The sequence below is a fragment of the Penaeus monodon genome, unplaced genomic scaffold (assembly GCF_015228065.2).
Source record: "Penaeus monodon isolate SGIC_2016 unplaced genomic scaffold, NSTDA_Pmon_1 PmonScaffold_15401, whole genome shotgun sequence".
Classification (NCBI taxonomy): domain Eukaryota; kingdom Metazoa; phylum Arthropoda; class Malacostraca; order Decapoda; family Penaeidae; genus Penaeus; species Penaeus monodon.
This window is the reverse complement of record NW_023644600.1, coordinates 1-8,579: the sequence shown is the minus strand read 5'-3', so window position 1 is coordinate 8,579 and position 8,579 is coordinate 1. Positions and strand designations below refer to the sequence as shown.

The window sequence follows — 8,579 nt, the reverse complement described above, 5'->3', positions numbered from 1 at the left end:
TTTACCCCCCCGTCGTTCATGGGGAGAGGGTGAGTTTTTAAAGGGCATAAACTCTCTCGTAGGGACAACAATGATATGGAGGCAAAACCCTAACTTTGTTTTAGTTTTCTTGGATATATGGCTAAGAGTTATATAGATTTTTTAACCTATGATGATTTCATATTTTATGCTTAATAATTGTTTGGTGATTTCCAACCTCATTTCGTCCCGAGGAGCAAATGGTTCTTTGGAATCATTAGTGAGCATGGGGGGCTGACAGTGAAAGACGGGGTCGATGCCTCAATGGAGGGGATGCAACACAAAGAAAGACCTCAGTTGGAACTCCACAACCTCGCTCCCTTTTGCAGTCCTCTTCGTCCTTGGAACTCAGTCCTCGCATGGAACAGGTGACTAAGGGTTTCAAGCTTGATAAGGTGTATGTTTTCTTGACTCTGTGGGTGGGGTGTGGGTGTGGGTGTGGGTGTGGGTGTGTGTGGGGTGGGTGTGTGGGTGGGGGTGTGGGTGTGGGTGTGGGTGTGGGGTGGGGTTTGTGGTGTGGGGTGTGTTGTGTTTGTGTGTGTGGGTGTGAGGTGTTTTTTTATTTGTTTTTTTGTTTTTTTTTCAACAATACTTTTTAATCCTTGTGCACTGGAGTGTGTTTAAGCATGGTAATCACCCCAGGCTGGCACAATTTAATTATGCTCACCTTATACTTGCCATAACTCCTCAACTAGTAATTTAAGACTTTTAAGTAAAGTATAATGATAAGTAACTGTACTTCATGAAGATAGTCAAAAAACTTTATTGGGAAAAGGTTTCATTATTAAGTACTGCTTTTTTGGGAAATAGGTAGTATTGAGTTTCATTATGTCTTTTGGTGCAAAGCAGCAGCTATTTGAGGCAAGTACTCTCTCCTCCATTTATGCACTGAGGATAGCGTGATTAGTAATACTTGGCACATACGGGTTTTGATTTTTTCTTCATTTAAGTAAAAAAATTTGTAATGCCTAATGACCTAAAGTTTCATTATTATGTTTGAAACAAGGTTTAAGTTAATTTGTTGTAAGTTATTTGATTTTCGTTTTCCTCTTCATTATATCAGAAGTTATAGATATTCAGATTGTTGCTATTGTACTGCAGAAAGGAAAACAAATGTTGATAATATAGATAATTACTATAGTAATCCATTTGCAGGTTTGTGAGCCCCTGGCATCCACACAAATTACAGCCCCTCCTCGGCCTTTGGTTCCCCATAATTCCCTTCATTTGCTGTGGCCCCAACCTCGTCGTATCACTGAGCTCACAGGCCCCATTTGGTCACCCCAACACATGCCACATTAGCAGTGTTATCTGGAGAGTACCTGTCCCTAGGTAAGTGGGGTCTCTTCTTTTCAGTGATCACCAGTTATACTGGAGATATTGTGTTGGATGTCACTCATTGGCAATGTCCTCATTTTGTTAAAGGAATGGATGTGGTTTTAGAATATGTGATCTTTTTATTTACAAAAAATTGTAGATGTTTGGGATATACATAAATGCTGGTTGGAAGAAGGGGGTTGTCATGTCACCCTTTGGAGCTGTTGTTGGTGCGAGAGACCCCCCAAGCCTCTTACATTCACATGTGTGGTTGATGATGCTCTCACAGCTCATCCTCATCAATACACACTCACTAAAATGGATAATAAAGTAAGAGCACTCAGCTGGTGTTATTATATGAATCAGAGTCAATTATTCCTTACTGATTTTTTAAAGGCCAAGTCCAAGTGTCTCCCTTGTAGAGCAAAAAACAGTCTTTTTAATAAATAAATTCTTTTGATGACATGTGAACAGAAAAAGAAAACATACAGTAAATTTACTTTGATTTATTCCAGGTAAAGATGGTTTTGGATCAGTAGATAGCCTTCACAATGCCCTAGTAACCCTCGTTCATTTGGCTACGGGTGTGTCGTCTGGGTGGAGAGGGCAACGAGAAAGGGGTTGTTCCACCACTAGTCATCACTGACAGTCCCTCTCTGCCACACCGGGGTTTTATGCTTGAGTTGCACCTCATGCTAGAGTTCCAACATTAGTAAGTTAAGGAGCAGTTTTGTATGTTTTGTTGGGGACTAATGTTGGGTGTAGATTAGTTATTAAAAATAAATTCATATTTGTAAGATGCAGTATCAGTTTATATATTTAAAATTATGTCTAATTTTTTATACACTCACACAGAGATTGTATATATTTTGTCTGTTACTTATTTCTCATAGAAATATTCCAGCTATTGAGTCTAGATTTTAATTTTATTTTTTCAGGAGCGGTTATGTCAAATAGTAGACTCTCTTCTTGCTATAAAGATGAATCAGTTACATCTATTAATGCGTGTCTCACCAGTTGCCTGCAGTTTACCTTATTCCCCAAGGTATGGCTTTGTTTATTTGTTATATATAACTGATATTGGTAAATTGTTGTAGAATATACTTTTTTTTTTTTTTTTATGCAGGTTTGAACTAGGTTTTTGAGATCATTTTGTGATAGTTCTTGAAAGCAATCAATGATATTCTTTTGTAGAATTCATGCGATATTTAAAATTTCATTACTAAGGGATATTGGTTCTTATAACTTATTTTGAAGATAATTAATCCAGTTTTTCTCCACAGTGAGGTGTGTCATTAGACCGTTACTGCAAGGATCGTGGTATTACTTTGGTACCAGCCCTTTTAGTAGAGGGTTCAGTACCCACAGGACAACTTAGTGCCATCACAGCTATAGTTAGTGCAACACTCACTCACTTCCCTTCAGCTCGTAATAGAAAATTTCTTTGTCTTTGGTTTTGGTATTTGGTTTAAGCAATGGGTTTTGCAGAATGATTAATATATATGTATATTATTATACACCAGTTTATCTATTAGTCTCTATATATCTACATATGTATGTCTGTATCTATCTTTCTGTTTCTCTGTTCCTTTTATCTTTATCTATCTGTTCTTTCTATATTCTATCTATCTATATATCTGTCTATTGTAGATATGTAAAATTGGTTTCTTTTTTTACAAATTGGCATGTCTTTTTTTTGCAGCTATGTTCATATTGGCCCAGGTTGACCTCGCTGCTAGCTGATGCCAGTACAGCTGCTTCACCCGAGCCTGGTCTTTCCTTTATCCCATGTCCCCCCGGACGCAGCTGGGTCTGGCTCCATCAGCTGTGCTCTTAGTTTGTGCCAATGTATTCCACAATAAGAGCCGGGAATTAGCGTGCCTTCCGCCAACTACTATTCTCGGGAGAATATGGCTTCCAGGTGGTTTTGCTATGACAGTTTACAACAAAATGTCCATATTCAGACAAAATGGTTTACTATAAACTTCTATGCTCTGTAAATCTTGGACTTTTATATATGCCTTTTTCAAGATTTTTTTTTTTAAAAAAATGATTATAGAAATTATTTACTCTAGAAATTGAAGATTATATTGAAGGTAAAGTATATAAGTTGAATTAACTAATGCTTATGATGAACTGCAGGCTGACTATGATTTTTCCCGTGGAGTTCAGCTCGCACTAGAGAATGGACGGGCCCCTTGGCTGTTTGCCAAAGGGACTGCAGCGTGGAGTAGTTTAAGTGGGTAAGTTCAGATCGTATAAGAATTTTGTGGTAGTGCTATTAGCTTACAGATTTGAAAAAAAAAAAAATTATCATCCTTAATGTAAAGGGTTCACTCCTAGCATTTCAAAATCTAAACATTTCTTGATTAGTGTTCAAGCTGAAAAGTCTTTTATAAAATTTAAAAAACAATTGACTGTTTTTATAATTTAATAAAACACTTTTACTTTGTGAAATTTTAGTAAGGAATGGTTTAGTATAATCAGACATGAAAAAATGTCACAGTATATGATATTGAAAATGAATAAACATAGGTATACATATATAGATGCATAGACTCCTTTCTGATTATATATGCACATATGTAAGCATTAGAAAGTAATTTGTTTATAAAAGTAATTATTTATATATCCACAGGTGCCAGAAGCTGGTGTGAGTAATGTGTACAGTGGGTGGTGAGTGGAGTAGATGGAGGAGCTGGAGGAGTGGTGGGGTTGCTCACTGGTCGAGCAGCGCGCCCTCACACCCTTTGTCTTTGCCTGGCCACCTATATTGGTTCTGCTGGTTTGGCATGGAACCATAACACACACTGGGTGAGCCAGCTGATCTCTTTCTTTCTCTAGAACAATAGCTTTATCATGATGCTATTCAGAGGAAGAAACCATTTTTAAGATTTGGTAAATTTACCTCTTGGTATGCAACTATATATAAGCTGCATATTATTATTTCAGGATATGTACATCATCAGTGGTGGCCTTAGTGGATACTACATCTTGTCGTGTACCTGGATGTGGTCGGGAGCGGCCCTAGTAGCTGGGACGATGTGAAACATGGGTGACTCGCATGGCCAGGGGTCAGTCTCCCTCAGATGTTGTTGATCTGCCTTTATCCTCTCTGGCTCAGCACTGTATCAGCTGTTAGCAGATCCTGATGCTCTCTCCCTTGAATTCCTGTCTCCTGAGGTGTTTACGGTAAGTAGATTTTAAAAATTAGTGTAGGAATGAATTTACAATGATTAAATTTAAACTCCTTGGCACTGGGTATAAATACTGTCCACTGTTGTTTCATGTATTTATTTTATTTACATGTGGATGGCTCCACTAGTCCTCAGTTACTAGGAGTTAATTAGTAGGCTTTATGTGACCTCACCTGGTTTCACCGTTCCTTGAATATTTGGATTTTTCTGTTAATATGATACTGTTATTGTTATTATTATATTATAAATGTTATTGAAATTACTGATGGCAATAAAAATATAAAGAATCTCTCTGGAGAATCAAGGAAAGGATAAACAGGTGAGAGAGGTAGGACTAGTAATAAATTCTTGGTGATATAAACTTAAAACCAAGGTTGCTACATGGCTTATATGCACATGCTATCCAATGTCATTTGGTTAAGATGAAGGAAGATAAGCAAATGCTCATGTAATTTTCCTAAAACTAGTCTTGCATGTTTTAAGTATTTATGATGCTACAATGTCATCATTATTTCAATTGCCAAGTCTCAAGAAGTAAACATGTTAGACCAGCAATTAACTTTCAGAGTGTATATGAGGCATGTCCGTCGTGCTGTGCGTGAGGAGCCGAACCTCTCAGGAAGATTCTCCATCAGCGTAAATGGCGTGGTACCCTTAGGTGTTGGCCATGCTATGCTCCTCACCATGGCCTATGTCTATCTTGTTACTTGGAACTTCATTGGCCATGGATTATGATTCTTACGGCACTGCAGGTATGTGAACAAGACTCATTTGTGAGTGATTTTTGATATTTATCTTGTTTGAATTTCCAAAGTTGTCTTTATATGCATTTTTTGTATATTGTGACTCAAATTACAGCCACAGCTGTTCTCTTAGCCCCCATTTTTTTACTGCAATATTGATATCATCGTGGATTAGTATTAAACCTATGAGCTGCCATAGTGTATGGAGGAGGATTGAGTATATTGCACTCATGTGCATTCAAACCAAAAGCAGTGTCAGATGTGCCAATTGCTCAATGCTTGAAGCTAGGAGCAGTCTGATCAGATTATCATATATATATATGTGTGTGGGTGAATATATATATATAATATATATATTCATCAAACAAACACACACACACACACACATATATATATTATAATAGTAATAGAATTAGATATTAGATATAAAGATATAATAGTAGATAGATATAATATATATATAGATAGTATATATATGATATAATGAAGAATAATAGATATAGTATATATATATATATATATATATATATGATATAATATATAAATATATTTTAATATGATAATATAGATATATATAATATATTTAATATATATAATATATACATATATACAATATACATATATAGATATATTACATATACATATATACATATATACATAGTATACATATATACATATATGTATATATATGTATATAAGTATATATGTATATATGTATATATGTATATATGTATATATGTATATATGTATATATGTATATATGTATATATGTATATATATATATATATATATAGTATATGTATATAAATATGTATATAAATATGTATATAAATATATATATATATATATATATATATATATATATATATATATATATATATATATATATATATATATATATATATTATATACCACAATCTATCTATCTATCTATCTATCTATCTATCTATCTATCTCTCTCTCTCTCTCTCTCTCTCTCTCTCTCTCTCTCTCTCTCTCTCTCTCTCTCTCTCTCTCTCTCTCTCTCTCTCTCTCTCTCTATATATATATATATATATATATATATATATATATATATATATATATATATATATATAAACACATGTACATATATACATATATATACAAATAAATATTTTATAGTATATTTTATCTCAAATCTAGGAGCATGGAAATAAAAGAGAAGAAATATCCAATGAACTGATTCTTTTATCTTGATATTTGAATTAAAGTGTTAAAGTGGTGAGAAATTAGAAATTTCCTTCAATGCATAGTCAAATAAGCTTACATCATTAATAATTAAAGTTCAGCATGAGAGTAATCTGTATCAAATTTCAGACTGGGACGGGCACTTGTGTCAGTTGGCACAAATCCACGGAGCAACATGGGAGTTGCTGTGGTTAATCCAGGAGTCGGTAATTTGCCACCAACGATACGAACTGATCTTGCTAATAAGTAAGATTTTTTTTTTTTTTTTTTTTTTTTCATAGTGAATATCATCACGTCCGTAAAAGAGACCTTTATGATATTAATGAAATGTTAATTGGTAAGTTAAGATAAATATTTACCACCTTCTAAATAAGATTGTGTAATGTGTATAAATTATTTTTCCAGGGTCTTGGCGTTGCGTGAAGTGTACAGTTCAGTATGGATGCAAGGCCAGCAAGCTGTTGGTCTCCAGTCCTCACTGCTGGTGCTCACTTCCTTGCTTGCTCGCCTTCTGCCTGACCACTCCCTGCACCCATCATGAGGCAGGCCATCGATGTGGCATTGATCCTTGACAGAGGAGTTCCTGATGTGATAGTCTCTCCATAAGTAATGCCAGCCCTGTATGATACACTCTGGCTAGAGATGTTTTATTGTCCTGTTTACCTGCTATATTTGTTATCATAGAAATTTGTTGCTACTGTTTGTATGCAGTATAGTGAATGATTTTATTTTTTTTATTGGATTTTGATGTACATTCTTTTTGAGTGGACAGAGATGAATAATTAACCAACAGAGGTTGGGTTCTTTGTATGTGTGTTTGTATGCACTTGCGTGTGCGGATTAGTGTGATTAGATGCATGTGCGTGTACATTTGTATATATGTGCATGACTGTGGGGAGGAAGATGGGTGTGTATTGATGTGTCTGTGAAGAATGATGTTTTCTCTAATGGAAGGTGTTAGTTCATTGCCTTGGATGGTCAACCAGTCTTTCAATGATGGTAATCTGTAAGTCATATAAGGATAATTTTCGTTGAATAGAATTTCCTGTCAGTACCAGGGCTTGATATTCTAATGAATGCCTTCTGTAGTCAGCTATCTTTTGAGTGTGTTGAATGATGGCATATGTGATATTTAGATTTTAAAAGTGACATGAGTTTTTGAGCACAAGTAAACATCAGTATTACAAGCTCCTTCAGTGTCAGAATGGAAAGAAGTTAAAACTGAGAGAAGGGAAGGAAGGAAGAACCATAACCAAATCAGCTTTTGATATTTACATTTTCAGTACAAAAGTACAAGTTGGATTATTCATTGGGTAATCTTAAAATATACATACATAATTAAACCACATTGTAGAGTTTCTCAGCAGCTTTGTGAACTTCATGAGGTTAGGAATCAATGACTTTTTATACAATATATCATTAAATTATTTATGAAGGCTTTTGCTCTTAAACCTCTGATTATGATTGTGAATCCAATTGATTTCATAGCAAACCAAGAGGAGTGAAAGCACAAGGTTTATTTTCTAGTGTTTTTATGTCTGTTACTGTTAACATTGCTTGATAATAACCAAAGGCTCTGATTTAAAGAGGAAGGCATTTATCATATGGAGGCTGTGATTTTGTCCTAGCAGCACATGGCTTTATTATTTAAGATCTTGAATTGAGTTGAAGTCTAGTGCAGGAATCTGTCTTTCATCGCCATAACATTCCAGACATAGTATGTGTATATACATATATGTGTGTGTGTGTGTGTGTGTGTGTGTGGTGTGTGTGTGTGTGTGTGTGTGTGTGTGTGTGTGTGTGTGTGTGTGTGTGTGTGTGTGTGTGTGTGTGTTATTTATATATATATATATATATATTATATATATATAATATACTATATATATATATATATATATATATATATAATATATATATATATATTATATATATATAATATAAATATAATATAATATATAAATAATATATATATATATAATAATATTATATATATATATATATATATATATATATATATATATATATATATATATATATATATATATATAATATATGCACATATATATAAATATATATACATAAATAATATATATAA

At 34.1% G+C, this 8,579-nt stretch overlaps 1 pseudogene; it reads left to right on the top strand.

Moving 5' to 3' along the window:
* The first annotated feature begins 151 nt into the window (after positions 1 to 151).
* On the top strand, positions 152 to 7,503 carry LOC119569462 (annotated as a pseudogene).
* Positions 7,504 to 8,579: the final 1,076 nt, after the last annotated feature.